Source organism: Lepisma saccharinum, chromosome 1 (genome assembly GCF_977018435.1).
Source record: "Lepisma saccharinum chromosome 1, izLepSacc3.1, whole genome shotgun sequence".
Lineage (NCBI taxonomy): Eukaryota > Metazoa > Arthropoda > Insecta > Zygentoma > Lepismatidae > Lepisma > Lepisma saccharinum.
In genome coordinates, this window is record NC_139229.1 from 72,776,802 (window position 1) to 72,795,622 (window position 18,821).

The following is an 18,821-nucleotide window of genomic DNA, read 5'->3' on the forward strand; positions in this document are numbered from 1 at the left end:
TACCGGAGACGGATTTCTTCAAATTTACAGGAGAAAGTATTTACGCAAATCATTTTCTGTAGCATTGTTGATGTTCGGGAATGTAGTTTTGATCCATTTTAATGCGAATGCATGTGGTTTTCTACGAAAATCTATTTCCGACACGCTATTGCTGCTGCCGCCATTTGCTTTCTGCACGAGAGCACAATACGCGATATTGCTGCTGCTACAAGCCGATGTTGTCCGTACATGCTAAACTGAACGAAAGGAGTGCTAATGGAACCATAAGTAACAGGCCTAACCTAACCTAGTAGGCATATCTCGTCCCCGTGATGGTTCGTGGGGCTATCGTGAATTTTTGGTCTAACGTCAATGGTTTTTGGGGCTACCCGTGGATAGTTTGTGGGAAATAAGGAACAACAGTAAGTACTCGTTAATGCAAAAAAAGACATTATTTTCATTAGAAATTCATTATTTCACCTAAAGAAATGTTCCGCCATGCAGAATAGTACGTTAGCAATGTAAAAAATTGCGAAATAAATCATTGATAGGTGTCTCCGGTATAGTAAAGTAGTACCTAACTTTGCACATAGCCATTCATAATATTGCTACATAATATTGATACGTGTAACATTTACCACGATTCTAGCTGTTGCTTCTTACAAGATTTTTTTCTAACCCACGTCGAGTAATAGAAAAAAATTATTATTATTATTTTTATGAAGGTTAAGATGAATTTATCTAAATGTTAATCACGAGTGACATCTAGTGACTAAATTCGCACTAATTTTACTGTGTTCACTTGTTTCAATTTCAATTTTAAGCAGTCGATACAACTTTAGTCGCAACTGGGTACTACCTGTATCCTGGAGAAAATCTTTGGAGGGTTTTTCTGACAGGGTCGCAGGCATTTACATTGCGAGGCGATTACGGGGGGGAGGGGCAGCTGCCCCACACTATTTACCACTTTTGCCCCCACACTATGCTAAACCTTACCTACCAAGGGAAAGTAAACTACCCTATCGCCGCATTCCCATTTTTGGAACCTTATCCCCCCAGATTTGGAACCCAATCGCCGCCCCTGCTTTGGACTTACTTTTCAACACTCATTATCAGGACAGGATTAAACGAAGTATGAAAGTAACTGGATCCTTTAGAGCGACTTTTCTCTTGCTCTGTGTTCACCATGGTAAAAATGCACACTTCACTAGTGCGTCTAGTTCTTGAATATTGTAGAGAAAATACATGTTTACAAGATAAAATATACGAGGGTCATTCGGAAAGTAACTTCCGTTTGGGTATAAAAGAAACACCAGGACATTGTGAGAGATTTTTTTTTTAATATACAACTGAAAGAGACAACTCTAAGCTATTCTTCTACATAAGCACCGTTTCTGTTGAGACACTTATCACATCGGCGAACAAGATTTACAATACCCATGTCAAAGAAATCTGCAGCCTGTGCATTTAGCCATGCAGTAACACTGTTCTTGAGCAACGGTGTTTTGAGACAGAAAAGGGGTACTGTTGGTGGAGTTCTTGGAACAAGTCACAACAATCAACGCCCAAGTGTATTGTGAAACCTTGAAGAAATTGCGAGGAGCAATTCAAAACAGGCGACGTGGCATGTTGAGTTCTGGCATTGTTCTCGTGCACAATACACTTGGGCATTGATTGTTGTGCCTCGTTCCAGGAACTCCACCAACAGTACCCCTTTTCTGTCTCAAAACACCGTTGCTCAAGGACAGTGTTACTGCATGGCTGAATGAACAGGCGGCTGATTTCTTTGGCATGGGTATTGTAAACCTTACTCGCCGATGTGATAAGTGTCTCAACAGAAACGGTGTTTATGTAGAAGAATACCTTAGAGTTGTCTGTTTCAGTTGTATATAATAAAAACTCTCACAATATCCTGGTGTTTCTTTTATACCCAAATGGAATTTACTTTCCAAATGACTCTCGTATGTTTAGTACAAATAAAGCGTACGTTAAGATTAAAGGATTGGAGAGCGCATAGTGGGGCGAGTATTGCCGATTCCAACACCAGCGGTTGAATTACACATGCAAATCTGAATATAACACATACTGTGCAATAAAAGTCTACGGCAGACTGAAACGATCCAAATTACACCGCCAAGCTTAATGCTCTTTGGAAACATATGATTCGCTACATTATTTATTTATAAGAGGTATACGAAACATGATTTCGTTATCGATTTAGGCTATTAATTATTCGCTTCGTTGAAAACAGCCTCTGAATAACACAAGGCATCGTGTTCCAATGTAAAGCTTAGGGTAAGCAAGTGACTAACTGTGATATAGTCTCTGAACTATCTTCAGAGCCACTCTGTGTTCAGCAGCGAGCATGGAGTGTTCAGTTTGAATTTCTCTCTGGGACTGTTCCGAACCACTGCGTGTTCAGCTGCATGCAAGTTTCATAACATTATAACACTGAAATCCATCTCTATACGCAACCCGAAAAAGATTTTATAAATATAATTTTAATTGTTTTGAAAGATAAGCAATAATTAAATTATTTTCCATGTAGTTTTCTTTTTATTAAACTAATGTTTTGAAAGCTAAGAATAATGAAAATACTTTTGAAAGTAGTACAGGGAATAATTTTTCTAAGTAGGTCTCTCTTAGAAAAATGTTTTGAAAGCTAAGCAACATGAAAATATTTTTCTAAGTGGGTCTCTTTTTTATTAGAGGGATGTTTTAAAAGCTAAGGAACAGGGAAATATTTCTTTTAGTAGTTTTTTATATTATAGAAATGTTTTGAAACCTAATCAATACGGAAAAGTAGTGGTGGTAACTTTTTATTCAACGAACGTTTGAAAGCTAAGCAACATGAAATTTACTTTTTTTTCAAGTAATTTTCTTTTCTATTTGGCGAATGTTTCAAAAGTTAAGCAACATGGAAATCAATATTCTTAGTAGTTTTCTATTTATTATAGGATAGACGAATGTTTTGAAAACTAAGCAACAGGAAAGTTCTTTTTCAAGCACTTTTCTTTTCTATCAGGCGAATGTTTTAAAAACTAAGCAACATGGAAATAATGTTTCTAAGTAGTTTTGTTACTATTAGAGAAATGTTTTTAAACCCAAGAAACAGGGAATTGTTTATCTAAATAATTTTCTTTTTTTCGGACGAATTTTTAGAAAAATAAATAACACAAAATAATTTCTATGTAGCTTCCTTATTATAAGGCAATGTTTTGAAAGATAAGGAACGTGGAAAATATTTTTCTAAGTATGTTTTCTCATTGTTAGACAAACGTTTTGAGATGGAAGCAGGCAAGATTGTCAACGCATCCTTTCATCTCATGTACGGTTTATAATGAAAATAACACGGATTTCATTTTTTAAAGATACTTTTGGTTCTTTGCGACGGATGTTTTGAAAGAAAATAAACATCGGAAATAGTTTCCAAGGTCCTTCTTTCTTACTTGATAGTATTGGAAAGGCGGTAAGATTACGGCAAAGAGGATTGTGTGTACTTACCCAACATTCGCCAAAGTATGCCGTCTATTCCTCAAGGCTTTGTGGTATCGCTGAAGATCCCTGATGCTTCCCTCTTCTGCCTGCATTATTGTGATGACGCTTCCGCTCGCAGACGATGAAGATGATGGCGACGATGCTTGCAAACTTGTATTACTGGATGCAAAAGCGACCGTGCGTGGGCGGGAAACCTTGGTGCTTCTTGTGGTGTCGCTGGTGTTAACACTTGAGGTCGAGGTCGTCGTAGGAGTGACGGTGGTGACGGTAAGATTGACGGTGGTGACTGGGGTGGTGTTGGCGGTGGTGGTGGTTGGATCTTCTAAGGGTGGGAACCAGAAATCGTCGCTAGATCGCCGACGACATTTCTGGTTGCGGGCCTTCTTGCCGCGACCCTTCTTGGTCTTCTTGGGTTGGTTGTGTTCCTGTTCTTCACCCTTCTGCACTTGAGGGTGCGCGCAGGGCACAAAACACTTCCTCACCGAGCCCCCCACTTGTGTGGCGTTTCTCTGAACAACCCACGGCTAAAAAATATAAAAAAGAAATACTACTTTGGGGGGAAGTGGGGGGTTGGAAAGGGGGAGGGGGATGTTTTCAGAAGTACTTCTTTTTCTAGTGCGAGCCGGACACTAGCACTGGACACTCACATAACAAAATCATTTCTCTTCTCTCCTATCTCACACGCATAAAGACACACTCGTGTGTACTGGACTGGACGCGCACAACACTAACACACACACCGCTTGAGGTCTCGTTGTGACGTCGGCAAGTGACGTGTGTCACATACACACGCGCGCTCCCTCCTTGTCTGTCAATTAGCACGTCCCCTCAGTGCAGATGACACGGTACACATATGAAGACATCGACTATCACTTATGTACTTAATATTGCTAGTATTAACCTTGGCGATGGAGGCATTGGGAACTTCAACAATAGGGAACGCTGTACAAACGACGCTTTGTGCCGTCACGTGGTGGTGACCTGTGCTGTATGCATATCGCCGCACTACACGTGCGTTGCTGGGAGTATGGAGAAGGGGTGGGGGTAAGTTAAGGGTCAGGAGGGGGTGGTGACTGAGGGGGTTGGGGGAGAGGTGATAACTTGGTGCCTACTCGAAAAGCACTATGGTTTTGTATCAACTAGGCACACTGCCAAGAAAACAACAGTACAAATACATTGTTTACCACGCTCTGACCACCTCACGTAGCACCTACGTGGTCCTGTGCACTGTCACTCTTAAAGATGGACCCGAACTACATCACAGCGGCGGAGTCACGAGCCTCAACGTTTCCCCGGATGAGGATGCTCCGTGTCCCACGTTCCCTGGGGTAAAAAAAGAGAAACAAACGAGTGACACAGGGTTCCTTCAACACAAACGCTTATCCACAAGGGAGACGGAACGCGGACCTCCTTGCTACGGTGCTGACACGACCAGAATGACGGCCGGCGGAGCACCTACTCGCTAGCGTCTCCCCGCGATCGATGCTCGAGCGTGCTCTCTCGGGGTGGCAAAGGGACTAGCGAGAAAAACTCGTGGCTTCGCTCTCGATACTGTCGATCGAGAGAATCGAAACCGCGACATGCACCGAGGCAAGGGCTAATTCACCGGCCGTGACCCGGACGACCAGAACGTACCCGTGGAATCAATGTACAGGGTGATTCAATTAAAAAACATATGAGACAGTGTTGCCAGTGGGATCAAATTATCATTTAATCTGATTTTGCTATTTTAGGGTCACTTTTCTGCTACTTTTTGGCGAATCGCGACATCGATGAACTTGTTGAAGGGGCACTCACAAACAACACCCATGCCGATCCTGGATTCGAACCCGGGGCGCGTATTTACAAACCCTAGAGTGCTACAGAACCAGAGGTACATAACGCTCTCTTATTGGCTGTGCGCACCGGAAGAATTTATGTTCCTTGTCCGTCTTTCCTTGTTTGTCTGTTTACAGGATAAGTATGAAAAGATCAGACTCGTGATTATTTGGAAATAAAATTTGTAATCAAATTGTTGAAATTATGTTAAGAAATATATATTTGTATGGAAAGAAATGTTTTTGAATCGTTTTCAGGTGACAAAAATCAATATGAAGCCATCGTGAATAACAACATTGATATCTCTGACAGCGCGTTTTAGCATACACGAAGTGTATTAAAGGAGAAATTTCATATCTCGGAATATACTAAATAAATCGATATTCAACCATGGTCGTGACATAGAAAATATACAATAAATGGGACGATGCATAAGTAGTTACTGATGTGACTTTAAATAAGAAATCCATTCACTTCAAGAAGAGTTCTGATTTTCTGTCTTTCAAAACCTTAATTTAAAAAATGTGCTCAAAATTCACCTCAGTTTGAAGGGCTTTCTTATCATATTCGGATGGATCTCTTAAATCAACATTGTCAATTTGAACCCTGTCATCTAGCGTTACCTTGAAGGAACACTGTATTAACTTCCGGAATGAGAACCAATCAGAAGCCACATATCGCTGGAGTTTCTGCAGCACTATAGGGTTTGTACATACGCATCCGGGGCTCCTCAAATTCGTTGGGCGCTGTGCTAACCACTCCGCATCGGAGGCAGGCGCAAATTATCATCTCTAACTCACTTCTCCTGTCACAGATGTTTATAATATTTCTTACGCTAACTTCACTTCTGTTCAGGGGACATCCAAATTCCAAACGTCAACATCTCTTCCACTTAGAACAGCCCAGACTACCAAGGCTCGTGCGCCTGGACTCACAGCCAGTATAAAAAGTCTGTGTAACTGAGTTACAATTACTCATTTTTAAAAAATAGCTGCGTTACAGTTACTGATAATTGATAAGTTACTTTTACAGTTATTTTCTGCTGATATTTTTTTCAAATAATCTAATGCAATTAATGCTTATAAATTGTAATAAAATAAATATATGAAGACTTTCAAGGGACATAAGGCCTCGCCGATGGCGTACCTATAGTACTGCAGAACCTCCAGCGATATGTGGCTACTGATTGGCTGCCATTCCAGAAGTTGATGCAGCGTTCCTTCAAGTTAACGCTAGATGTCAGGGTTCAAATTAACAGTGTAGATTTCAGATATCCATCCCAACAAGATAAGAAACCCATTTACAATAAGGTTCCTTATTTAGCAAAATTATTTAAATTAATATTTTAGAAGACAGAAATCAGAACTTTTCTTGAAGTGAATGATTTTTCTATTTAAAGTCACATCAGTGCAAAATTGTAACTACCAGTGACTATTGAGAAAATTATGTATATCCAACGTATAGCATTTTAAACATTATATTTTATTATATAAACGTATATTTCTTAACATAATTTCGACAATCTGTTTACAAACTTTATTACTGTATAATCGCAAGTCTAATTTTTCCATACTTTTGCTGTAAATGAAGAAACAAGGAACAATGGACACGGAACATAAACACTTCCGGTTCACACAGCCAATAAGAAAGTGTTATATACCTCTGGTTCTGCAGCACTATAGGGTTTGTAAATACGCTCCCCGATGGCGCAGTCCTAGCGTCGCTTCGTAATCAAGGCGTCTCGGATCGATACCCGGTGTAGGAACATAGTGGTTCAGATCCCACTTCAAACTGTAGGTCCAGTCCCAATTAACCTTACTGTGCATAAAGTGGGCTAAAACACCAACTCAATCAATCAATAATGGAATATAATTGATTGATTGATTGATTTAGTTTATTTTACTTCGCGTTTTTTGCCTCTTGGCAAATTTGCGAAGATGGGGATGAGCGATGAAATGATGAACTTAATGAATGGACATTCACAAACAACCAAGCCCGAGCGGGATTCGAACCCGGGACCCTTGACGTCGTAGAGCGATGTGCTCACCACTGGGCCACTGGGTCCGGCTCATGGATTATAAGTCTTCATATATGAATGTTATTACCTCAAGAAATTAAGATGGAACAAAACGCTGAAAGTCTTCAACTGCAATTAGAAATGACAAATTGATATGAAATAAATCGTGGGTATTCTAAATTTAGCATGCAGCGAAGCCTGCATTAGATCAGTGTTTCTCAACCGCCGGGCCTCGGCCAGGTACCGGGACACGGTGTCAATTATACCGAGCCGCGAGAGGCTCTCCTGATGCTTGCAGAATTGCAGTCCGAGCTGGCAACCACCTGCAAAGATGACACTTTCCACTGCGAGGAAATCCTTTCTTCCCATAACTGGTGAGCAATCAAACGATCTAAACGAGGGGCGCTTTACTTCTCTCCCTTTAATTTGGAGGTTGACGGTTGCGCAGCAATTTTCATTAACAAATATACTGAAGTGGAACTATTCTGATTAATTGAAATATTTTGGTGTCCGAAATGGAACATGCCAATTAAACCAGGACATACCACATTAATTGAATAATACTGGCTAGAGGAAACAAAAAGAATTTAAATAGATCCACTAGTTGTCAAGTAATATAATCCAAATTTCATATTTGGCAACGAGCCTAGACATAATGGAACTAATGCTATTATTCCATAATTTAGTAACAATAAATTCAAGAGTACATACAATTAATGTATAAAGTTAAAAAATAGAGAGATGTTCATGAGTAATATTGTTGGGATCAAAGCATTGACCAATTAACCGCGTGGCTGGCCCACGAAGGTTGAGAACCACTTCCTTATGCGATTCCATGAAAATCCTTTCACCTTAGCATCCAGAGATGTCACACCGTTGGAAATTGGGTTGACAAATTTAGCTCTTCCTCGTGTTGCAATTTTGAAGATAACAATTTAAGTATCGTAAAGTAACTTCCGGCGGCTTTACAGTACTTCTACTTCAAAAAAGTAACTGTTACAGTTAAAGCTACTTGCTTTTAAATTAAGTTAGTTACGGATATAATTCCTGAAAAGTAATTGGTTGATAGATTTCGTTAATTTTACTTGCAATTTCTGCTACTACTGGCTAATACGGAAGATGAGGATGAGTGATGATGTGATGAAATTAATGAGAGGATTCGAACCCGGGATCGCTGGCGTAGTAGCACACAGTGCTAACTACTCTGCTAAGAAAAGTAACTGTTACTACCAAAACGCTAGGTACACAGTTACTGGTAAGTGGCTTCTGCGGGAAGGCGTGTTGTACAGTGAGAGAAAGACTTGTCTGGGGCACGTGACCTATAATTTCGTAACGTCCTGAAGCCTGTTGCTTATGCAACCCAACAACAACGACTGGGTGCTACGAGGCCTCCAGAAGAAAATTTCAGGAATTGTTTTCTTAACATGAGCTACTCGTAAGGAAATGTTTTCAGACGCATTTACACAATCATCGACGGTGCAATGTGTGTTGCCTATCCTTCTACATTAGTTACCGTCATTCAAGCTTTATGGTGGAAGGACTTTTTTCAAAGACCGTACACAAATGTGACAAAGCTTCTGGGTGGTGGTACCCCCTCTAATCCCAAGAGATACCCGGACCGTGAAACCATGAATAAACAAATACGTCACCTATCTGCTTCAGAGCAGCAAAAGGAACATTGTAATGGCGTCGTCGATAAATACTTCATTTTTTTTAACTGCAGCCGAGTGAAACCTTCGAGCTCGAAGCTTTCTCGCAGAGGAACCAGATTAATAATGACCTTCTGGTGACGAAGGGGAGGGAGGTGAGCTTCCCCTCTCCCCCGCCCCGAGACCCGCTTGACATGACCGGAAATTGAACGGAAGCCCGGTATCACAGCAGAGTTTGCAGGGCTGTTGCGACACAATGTGTTCCCCGAAACTTCCAGTGCAAATGCTGTTCGTGGTGGAGTTTGCTCATGAAATGAAGACACCACACACAAGCTGGGTAGGTGGGTATTCCATCTCGGTAAAAAAAAATGGACAAATCAGGATATTTGATCTCGGTAGGAAATTCCCTATGCTAAGTAAAGTTTGACTTTGAAATGTCCGGTGGAAGGAAGGAGAGATTGCGCAGGTCTGACTAGGAAGGAACGAGGTGAGATGGGGTGCCGAGGGCGTCGGAAGCAGCGAGAGTTTCACTCTCGTTCTGCCTCCAAGTAAACCTAGTGTGATTTCGGCAGCGCCAAATTGACAATGTACAGCTTGCTTTCGTTGTGACCTGATATAAGTTCCGTTCGAACTTCAGTAATGTTTATTAAATACCGTAGATCAATTTTATTACAAAAAATGCAAATTATGTATAGTTTACAGTTTCAGGATTTCCATTCTTGTCTAGGTCCTGACTGGAAGCGTAAAATTGGTCTCTTGGAGGGTGTCTGCCAAAATAACAAATCCAAAATTCTTGACTTTTTCTGCCCCACCTTTTCGTAACATTTATTCAATCGCCCTCTACTTAGGTATAGTTGCAAAATTAATACATATTTGTATTCAATGAATAACCATTACCACAAGGCCGGTTAAGATAAAAACTGAAGCTGTACTTTAACAAGAGATTTAGACTTGCTCTTATTATTAACCTTTAGACCGCCGAGCGGGTTTTCGAAAGTAACCTCTCTCTCGCCGCCGCCTTTGCGCGCGATTTTTAAATTTTACATTTATTTCAGAAAAAAAACGTTATATCTCGGAGACTATTTGAGCAATCTTCTTCGGGTAACTTTTGTTTTGCAGCTAGAATATCAGTGTATGCAACCGTGCAGGAATCAAAACGCCAAAATCAATAAAAAGGGTTGGGTGGGCCGTGGCCCCCAACTTTCAATGACAAATATCATAAAAATGGGGAGTTTTTCACATATTCTATAATGTAATGCACCCAGGAACATGAAATGACTTTCATTCGCTTGGGAAAGGACCATTCTTTGGAAATAAGGCTAAAGTTTGCCTCCCCTTCCAAAAATAGCGGAGGAAGAGGGGGAAAACTCCACATTTTTATGATTTTTTCATTGAAAGTTGGGGGCCGCGGGCCACCCAACCCCTCTTATTGGCTTGGGCGTTTTGATTCCTACACGGTTGCATGTCCTGATGGTTTAGCTGAAAAACAAAAGTTACCCGAAGTAGATTGGTCAAATAGTCTACGAGTTATTACAGTTGTTGTCAAGTAAGTGTACAAATTTAAAATTTGCGCCAGCTTCCATACGTAACTTTGGAGTCGGGGGGAAGAGGGAGGTCCTGGGTGGGTGAGTTTTCTTCCACATGACATTTCAAAGTTTTATCTCAACATCTGTCAGCGTTTACAACCTTACATACAAGTATGAAGGCCCTAAAAGCACAAGAATTGTTTAATTAGCACGATGGTCCATGAGTGTGCCATCGGGCGACTCGGGCTATATTGTGGATGGAACACTCATAGACCATTGGGAAAGTAAAGGTTAACGCATATAGAAATTAATGTTTCAGACCTCATCCTTGATGGGAAAAGGCCACATCAATTTATTTCATATTTTTACAAAATATCAATCACAAAAGAATCTAATTCTTAAGAAACAGAGTGAACAAACCACACTCAATACAATTTTAGATTTCCAAATATTCAATTTTATCAAATCCCAATACAGGTATATAACAATGTAAATTTAGTATACTGTTAAAAAAGAAAAGAGAAAAAAAAGCAGCAAAAATTCTTGACCGCAAGCATAATTTGCTGACTTTTTCTTGACTGGCAGAAACCCTGTTTATGGACAACATATTTATATCATCTTTACAATATTTCCTCTCTTTAGTTGTTGCAGTGATGTCTTTTATTTGCTTTTGGATTATCGCTTCATTTTAGACATCAACTGAGGGGATGAGCGTTACATATATTAATTGATTATATACAGTCAATTTCAGATTTCTGGGGGCGATCATTCCTTCCCACCTGCCACTTTATGCACAGAAGGGCTATTCTGGAATGCACATGCAAGTTTAAGTGGAATCGAACTCGAGTCTCTTTGATGACGAAGCTACAGCGTTACCACTACGCTAACGAAGAGGTCTTGCGTCTTAGTAGGACCACGAATATGGTCAGGAACGCATCTATAAAATTATTGTGTACAAGAATTTACGAAAATTAAGATTTTAATATTTTTTCTGGCCGTTTCATCAAATAATTTGAAGACATTTACTTTAAGACTGTCCATTGTAGTAATTTTACGTACATTCATGGACACTTCTGGACTTTCAATGAGGTCCTTACAAACTAGAAGTGTCCGTGACTGTATAGTAGAAGTAGTTGAAAGGAAAGTATCACATTCAGACAATTTCCTTCAGCTCATTGCATGCTCTACTACTACAAGCTGCAACCAAATATACTTCCGCATTGACGTCTACTTAACAGGATGCAGCTTGAGCTGCACTCAATTTTGATGCCTACTGTACAAGGGTTCTCCAAGGCGGCAAGAAAACGGGAACCGAACTTAATCTCCTTTGGCCCAATCTCATATACTTTCTGCCGGCTCAAACTGTGAGGAATCAGCTCGGTGTCGCTTTAAGTAACAAAGGGATGGGGACGGGATCCCTTAAGCTGTTTTTGTTGCGGGGTAAAACCTCCTTTGCTGAACTGAAAAGATAGAGCCCGAATCGTATTTTCCCCAACATCCCAGCTTGCCTCCGCAGTGACTCACACACTTATTTCCTGGAGTGCCTCCCGGTGCAAAACAGGGGGTTTACAGCCGATTTCAGAAAAACACGATTTCACTCTTTTTTGTGTCTTTTTCCCCGAGCTTCATTTTCCACGTCAAAGGAGTAGCAACCTTGTTATTTCTTGCCACATCGTTCGCAATTCTTTGTCATTTAATGCTTCACGGACTTAAGAAATATTGACGATAATTATTTGACGGGGGGGGGGGAGGTTGTGTTTGTGAACTAAAACTAAATTTCTTGGGGCTTTTTCTGTTGTTTGACTAGATTTTTTAAAATTAGCATCACTTCTCTTCCACTTTGGCTAGTCGCAAGGATGAGGACGAGTGATGAAACTGATGAAGGTATTCGATCCGCGAGACTCTGTGCTAACCACTACGCCACGGAGGTCGTCATAACGTACAAACCAGTGCGTAATGCTCTGTGTGGGCACACCTTAAACCGTCAATTAACGATGCCAACCAACTACTGTAAACAATTCTCATGACAGTTTAAAACAGAATTTAATAGGTATTGCAAAATTAGCCGTAAGAAACTGCAATGTATAATCATAATCTATAGTTATGGATGATAAAAAATAAATTTCAGTTTTGCCTCATATGCCTATATCTAACACGTGTGAATGTGTGTTTGTGCTTACTATTCCAGCCCCTATGTACAGGATGACCACCATTAAAATTGCCCTAATCAGAGCCTTCTGGAGCCCGTTCTAAGGAACGGAGTGTGCTGAAACCTAGTATAGATGCTATGGCGCCCATGAGGAAACGAATGGCGACGGAATAAAGTAGTTGAAATTTTCACCACCAGGTGCAAATGTGGCACTGAAGTAACAACCAGTTAATTTGAGTTTATGCCAGTACATCAGTGTTCATTGTGCGCATTTTCAGCGTGAGTGATGCTTTGGAAGCGTATGACTTATCAATGGTCGCACGAAGCGTTTATCGGGATGTTGTTCACTGCGCATCAAACATCAGTGTCACATTTGCACCTGGTGGTGAAAATCGGAACTATTTTTTTCTTAATCCGTTGCTTCGAAAAGGCTCCAGAGGGTTCTGAGTAGGGGAACTTTAATTGAGGCCAAGTGGCACTCTTGATTCCAGTCACATCTAAAAGAGCAGACAACATGATTGCGCCTGCCAGCACCGTAGCTAGATATTTTAGCGCCCTGGATAGGAATGTTGTTTGCCCCCCTCTCCAAACACTACCAAGCACTGTCCTTCTATATTTTTCTCTTATGCCATGGTTTATATTTACATCCTACAAACTATGAAATGAGAAGACAAAAGAACTAATTAAAAAATAATACAGGTTAATATTTACAGATTCGTAGTTTTCATTTCTGATTTAAAAAAGAAGCATATTTAAAATAATTCAATTATGTCTTAGTATCCCAAGAACATATTTAAACACGTACTATTACTACTAGTTTGGGAAACAGAAAATTCCAGCAGTGTGTTAACAGAATATAAACCTACAAGCAAAAGAAGAAAACAAGATGGTGACGTCTATTTTCACGTGGTGACCCCCAAAGGTAGTATCTAGGGGTCGGGTCACTTCATCACTTGAAAATCTAACAAGTGTAAATGTCTTCGTCACATATTCTGACTTTGGTTTCTTAAAAAATAATAATAATAAATAATATTAATAATAATAGAAAAAATGGTGATCCCTGTGCGTGGCGCCCTGGCCTATCCCCTCTACGGACCTGATCCCTGCACTCCTGAAGATAACAGTTCAGTCTTGTTTTTGCAAACTAACAAGTAGACTGTTACATTTCAACGGAATGATACATGATTGACAAATGTGTGATAACTTCTAACAGTGAGTCTGTTTATATAAACCGAAACCTGATAAGAAACTCAACTTAAACTTCATTTCCACGTATTACAGCCCGGTAACTGCAATGTTGCAGGCCAACGAGTCTCTGGCGTCTGAACCTACGGCCAGTATAATCCTCCGTAGGACTGTGTTAGCCTGTGGTTGTCATTCTGTATGCTGAGTGTCCCTTTACAGCCTCAGCTTGCAATAGGTAAGTATATTTTAGTCCTCAGAGATAGTTATAACTTTAGCTCGTGTTCCTGAATCGTGAATAAGTTTCAAAAATTGAATAATACGATTTTTCAGTAGATATGTTTTCTTATTTGTCATCAATTTTGGTTTGGTTCAGGAGAATATCCCCATATTGCGTGACGGACAAATATATCCTATATGCTGAAGTGCCAATATTATCAAAATCAATCGATCAATCAACCGAGGTCCATTAAAAAAAATACGATGAATCAGATTCAGGTTGTATGGAAGAATAAGAAAGGACTGAAAGAAATTGAGAAAGAAGCCAGAGAAGTGACAACAAATTCGAAGCAATTGAAAGAAACACAACAAGAGGAAAAGATCCATGGAAACCGGGACAGAAAAAGAAGCCTCACGCGAGAAATTTCAACACCGAACACCGGAAGCAATAGACCTTTCGCTGGAAACAGGAAATTGCCCCCAGCTTTCGTGAGGCTTACAGGCACGACCTACGTCGATATATCCCTGAAGCAATTACACCGAGATGTGACTGAGGAGTTCCCAAACAGCTCAGTATTCTGTTCCAGACGACCTTAAAATGGCAGAAGTGCGAACTATTCGATTCATTCATTACAAATGGTTTATTCCGATTCGATTCATCCGAAGGTTCGTCCCGATTCGATCCATTCGCACGTATCATTTCGATTTGATTCATTTGAATAAATCGTTTCTGTTCGATTCATTAGAACATATTATTTGTATCCTATCCACTCAATCAGATCATTTCGATTCAATCCATTCGAACAGGTCATCTCGATTCGATCCATTCGAACAAGTCATCTCGATTCGATCCACTCGAATAGATTATTTCGGATCGATCCATGCGAACAGGTTATTTCGATCCATTCGAAAAAATCATTCAATTCGATCCATTCGAACGGAACATTTCGATTTGATCCATTCGAACATATCAAATGTTTCATGTCAATTCGATTCGGCAAGTAAATATTAGATCCCTAGATGGTGCTGCACTAGCGGCAATAGAAAATTGTAGGTTTCCTAACAGAAATCTGCAATGTGAAAGAGAAAATTTTTCATAAAAATAAATTATACACTTGCTTTTAGAATATTTCTTGAAAAAATATTACAAGACTAATTTTTATCCCAAAGCGACGAAACTAAATCTTACATCTCTACTACTGTAATTTAGAATAAGACTATTTAGTTCAAATTATGGATTTGATTGGAAATTCCTAATTGCGACGATACAGTATAGTTTTGCCACTTCTACCTTTCTTTGCGCATCTCGCGATGGTCAAAAGATAGAGTCCACCTTATACACAGATAAACTAATCTGGAATGAAACTACAGTTTAAAGTGGGATCCGAATCACTGTGTTCATCTGCCGGTATAGCTATATAGATATCGGAACCGCGCTCACCCCCCGAAACTTCCACCCCAGCCCCAAATTTTCCGTGCGTTAGAGGGAATTTCACTTTAAATTTTTACAAAATCCTCGAAATTATTTTGTTTTAGAAAACTTTGCATGTTGGTTACAATCGGTTTTATCTTTATAGTTACTATATTTGCTGGAAAATAGACTAATTAAAATTAATGTAGTAATAATTATGTTTTCCTTATATTGAAACTACAGTGAAACCTCGTTAATCCGGACTATTGGGGGGATAAGTTGACCGGTTAACGAAAGTCCGGATTAACTGAAATAACCTAAAAGAAAACGAGCAGTAGAAAGTGCATTAAAACTCCGTTTATACCAAAAAAACACATTTATTATGGTGTATTAAAAGGGCATAGGCCTAAATACACTATACCCGTTACGGAGCAATGTGACGAATGCGATTGTTGACTTCTAGCCACATTTAAAACCTTGTATTCTGCTTTTTTCTGCCTTTTGCCTGTCCGGATTAAGCGAAGTCCGGCTTATCGGCGTCCAGATTAACGAGGTTTTACTGTTCTAATATGAAAGTGTGGGTAATACGTAATGATTATTATTAATTTATGATTGATTTTAATTAGATTTTATCCCAGGTTTTGATAATCGCGAAAATGAAAATGAATGATATGATGAAATTCATGCATGGGCACTCACAAAGAATACCCATGCCCAAGCAGTGATTCGAACCCGGGAGCCCTGGTGTCGTAGTGCGTTGTGCTAATCACTCCGGCACGGAGGCCGGCTATTATTACTGAATAGGAATGAATATATAGAATTTATAAGCGATGTTATGTGCAAGTACGGATTCAAATTTGGCCCCTAAAAATATCATCGCTGCTATTATATATTGCTTCGTCCAAGAGTGAGGCCATTAGACTTAACGAATCAATTTGGAAGAATCGAATCTTCAAGATGAAAACTTGCCTCTCTTTTATTTGCGTGAACTTCGGAGAAAATCTTCGCTCCAACTCTCGAAATATTCGCTCAAGAAAGAGGAAGATTCACTTCAACTTTGCCTCACCCCCCAGCGCACTCCGTTACCTCCCGCCACTGTTAGGAAGAGGCGAAATCATTAAACGCCCCCTCGGGAAGCAAGGAGGAATTCTTCTCCTCCAAGCGGGCGCCTAAGGAAGTGCGAGGGCATCATTATGAGTTGCGAGCATCGGCCATCAGGCGTTCAATTCGTTACTTCCCGATTGTTTATTGTCCAATTATCCCAGGCGCTGGGTGAGCTCCCTCCATCCCCCCCTCGAGAGAGGCTCCCGGGAAGATGAAAAGCGGCGCTGATGCAAAATTCTCTCCCGAGTTTCGCAACGACGCTTGCTTTCATTTTTTTGGTGTGCGTAAGCATAGGCGTAATTTGACGGAGGCACTTGCCCCCCCAAAATTTTCAGGCTCATGAAAATTTACAAGATAATAGTACTTTTGTTGACCTCCTGGAACCTGAGGAACAAAGTAACCAGTCATCTTTATGATTTTGCAAATAAACAATAGTTGAGTTGAGTTGAATTGGTGATTTAAGTCCACTTTATGCACAGTAAGGCTAATCGAGACTGGACCTACAGTTTAAAGTGGGATCCGAACCACTTGTGCCTCCTTCGGGTATCGAACCCCGGACCCCTTGATTACAAGGCGACGACGCTACCACTGCGCCATCGGGGACGTCAGATAAACAATAGTTTTGAATGACATTTTTATGGGCTTGAAAACTTTTTGTTCTGCATCCCATCCCCATCAAAGTTAAGCTCCAAGTTCTATTCTACCCCCCCCCTTTTCAAGTTAAGTTCCAAGTTCGATTCCGCCCTCCAAAGTTGCGCCCAGGGGTGCCCACAGAGTGAATTTATGACGCGCAAGCGTCATGGGATTTTTTGAGGGGGACAAAATTTTATAGTTTAGCTATCAATTCTATATCACTTCATGCAAAAATGGGGGTACATAGACTTTGACTTGTTAATGATTTTTAGTTATAGTTAATATGTACAGTTCTTCTGCCGTCTACCTGTGAATGATCGCGGCGATAGGGTTGAAATGAAACACCACCTCTTATGTCTTTAGAATCGGTTTCGAAGAGGGGACGTGCTGCTCGCATTCATACAAGGTTAGTCAAGCAGACAAACTGTTAAGAATAAGGTTCAGTACATTAACAAAAGCAGTGAGCATACACAATGGGTGTCACAAGAATAAAAAACAGACTATGTTCGTGTATGGCTGATGAGTGGTTGATTTATGTCTTACCATAATTCAACACTGTGAGTCCTATATTTTAAAAGTGGTGCAAAATGAGGAAATTATCAATAAGTTTACTGCAGCAACTTTGCAACATCAGAAGTTATTATACTTTATGTAAAATGTTATTTCAATCAATGTCAAAGAAATATACAATATACATGTAAATGTTTATATTGTAAACAATACCTAAAGGAACATATATTGCTTTAATATGTCTGGGGTGTAAGGGGTGACCTTCCACGTAGTGCACCCAATAGTCAACCTCACTTCCACGTAGTACACCCTGGACTGCAGACTAACCCCATGGCCAGTATAATTTTGTTTGTGTTCTCCTGTGTGTTGTCCTTATTTGTGCTGAGTGCTCCTTTACAGCCTCAGCTTTTAACGAAAGTCAGAATATTTTATGATTTTAGTTATGCAACGTTAGAGTTGTTATGTGTAACGATAGGGTGCTGGACTCCGTATAATGTGACGGGTTAAAAATTGCCTTAGTGCTGACGCACCCAAAGTTTTAAATTCAAATTCAAATTTAACATGTCTGTATTATATTGTTCCGCAAATTTTTTTCTGCCCAAAATAAATTGAGTAAATAATTGGGGATAAAGGTGAAGGTTCTATCCTTTTTGGGAGGACTGCGACTACGCCTATGTGCGTAAGCAGAAATGTATTAACACAAGGAGGTAAATATTGAACAGTGGCATGAAAAACAATGGGACGATAAGCTAGTTTGTGAACGGTCGGCCCGGCACGTCATGAGCAAAGCAGTGCTCGCTGCTGCAAACGGTTGGTTGCAGACTGCTTTTCGTTCGCTGGCTGCACAGAATCCCGGGAGAGAGTGTATTTGAGACTCTCCTTCAAATGACATGCACATGGAAGTTATATCATTTTGCATCCTCCCTGTAGTAAAGACAATGTTACAGGACTTTACACATTAATACAGGGTGTTGCCGATCAATATCGACGAACTTTCACAAGGTGTAGAAAGCATCAAGATAAATTTAAGCCCGAAACACAAGGAATTAGATTTCCTGTAGGAATGCCCTACTTGGCGCTGGACTGGCTACCCATTTGCTAGTTTTCGCCTCACACGATACGTGTT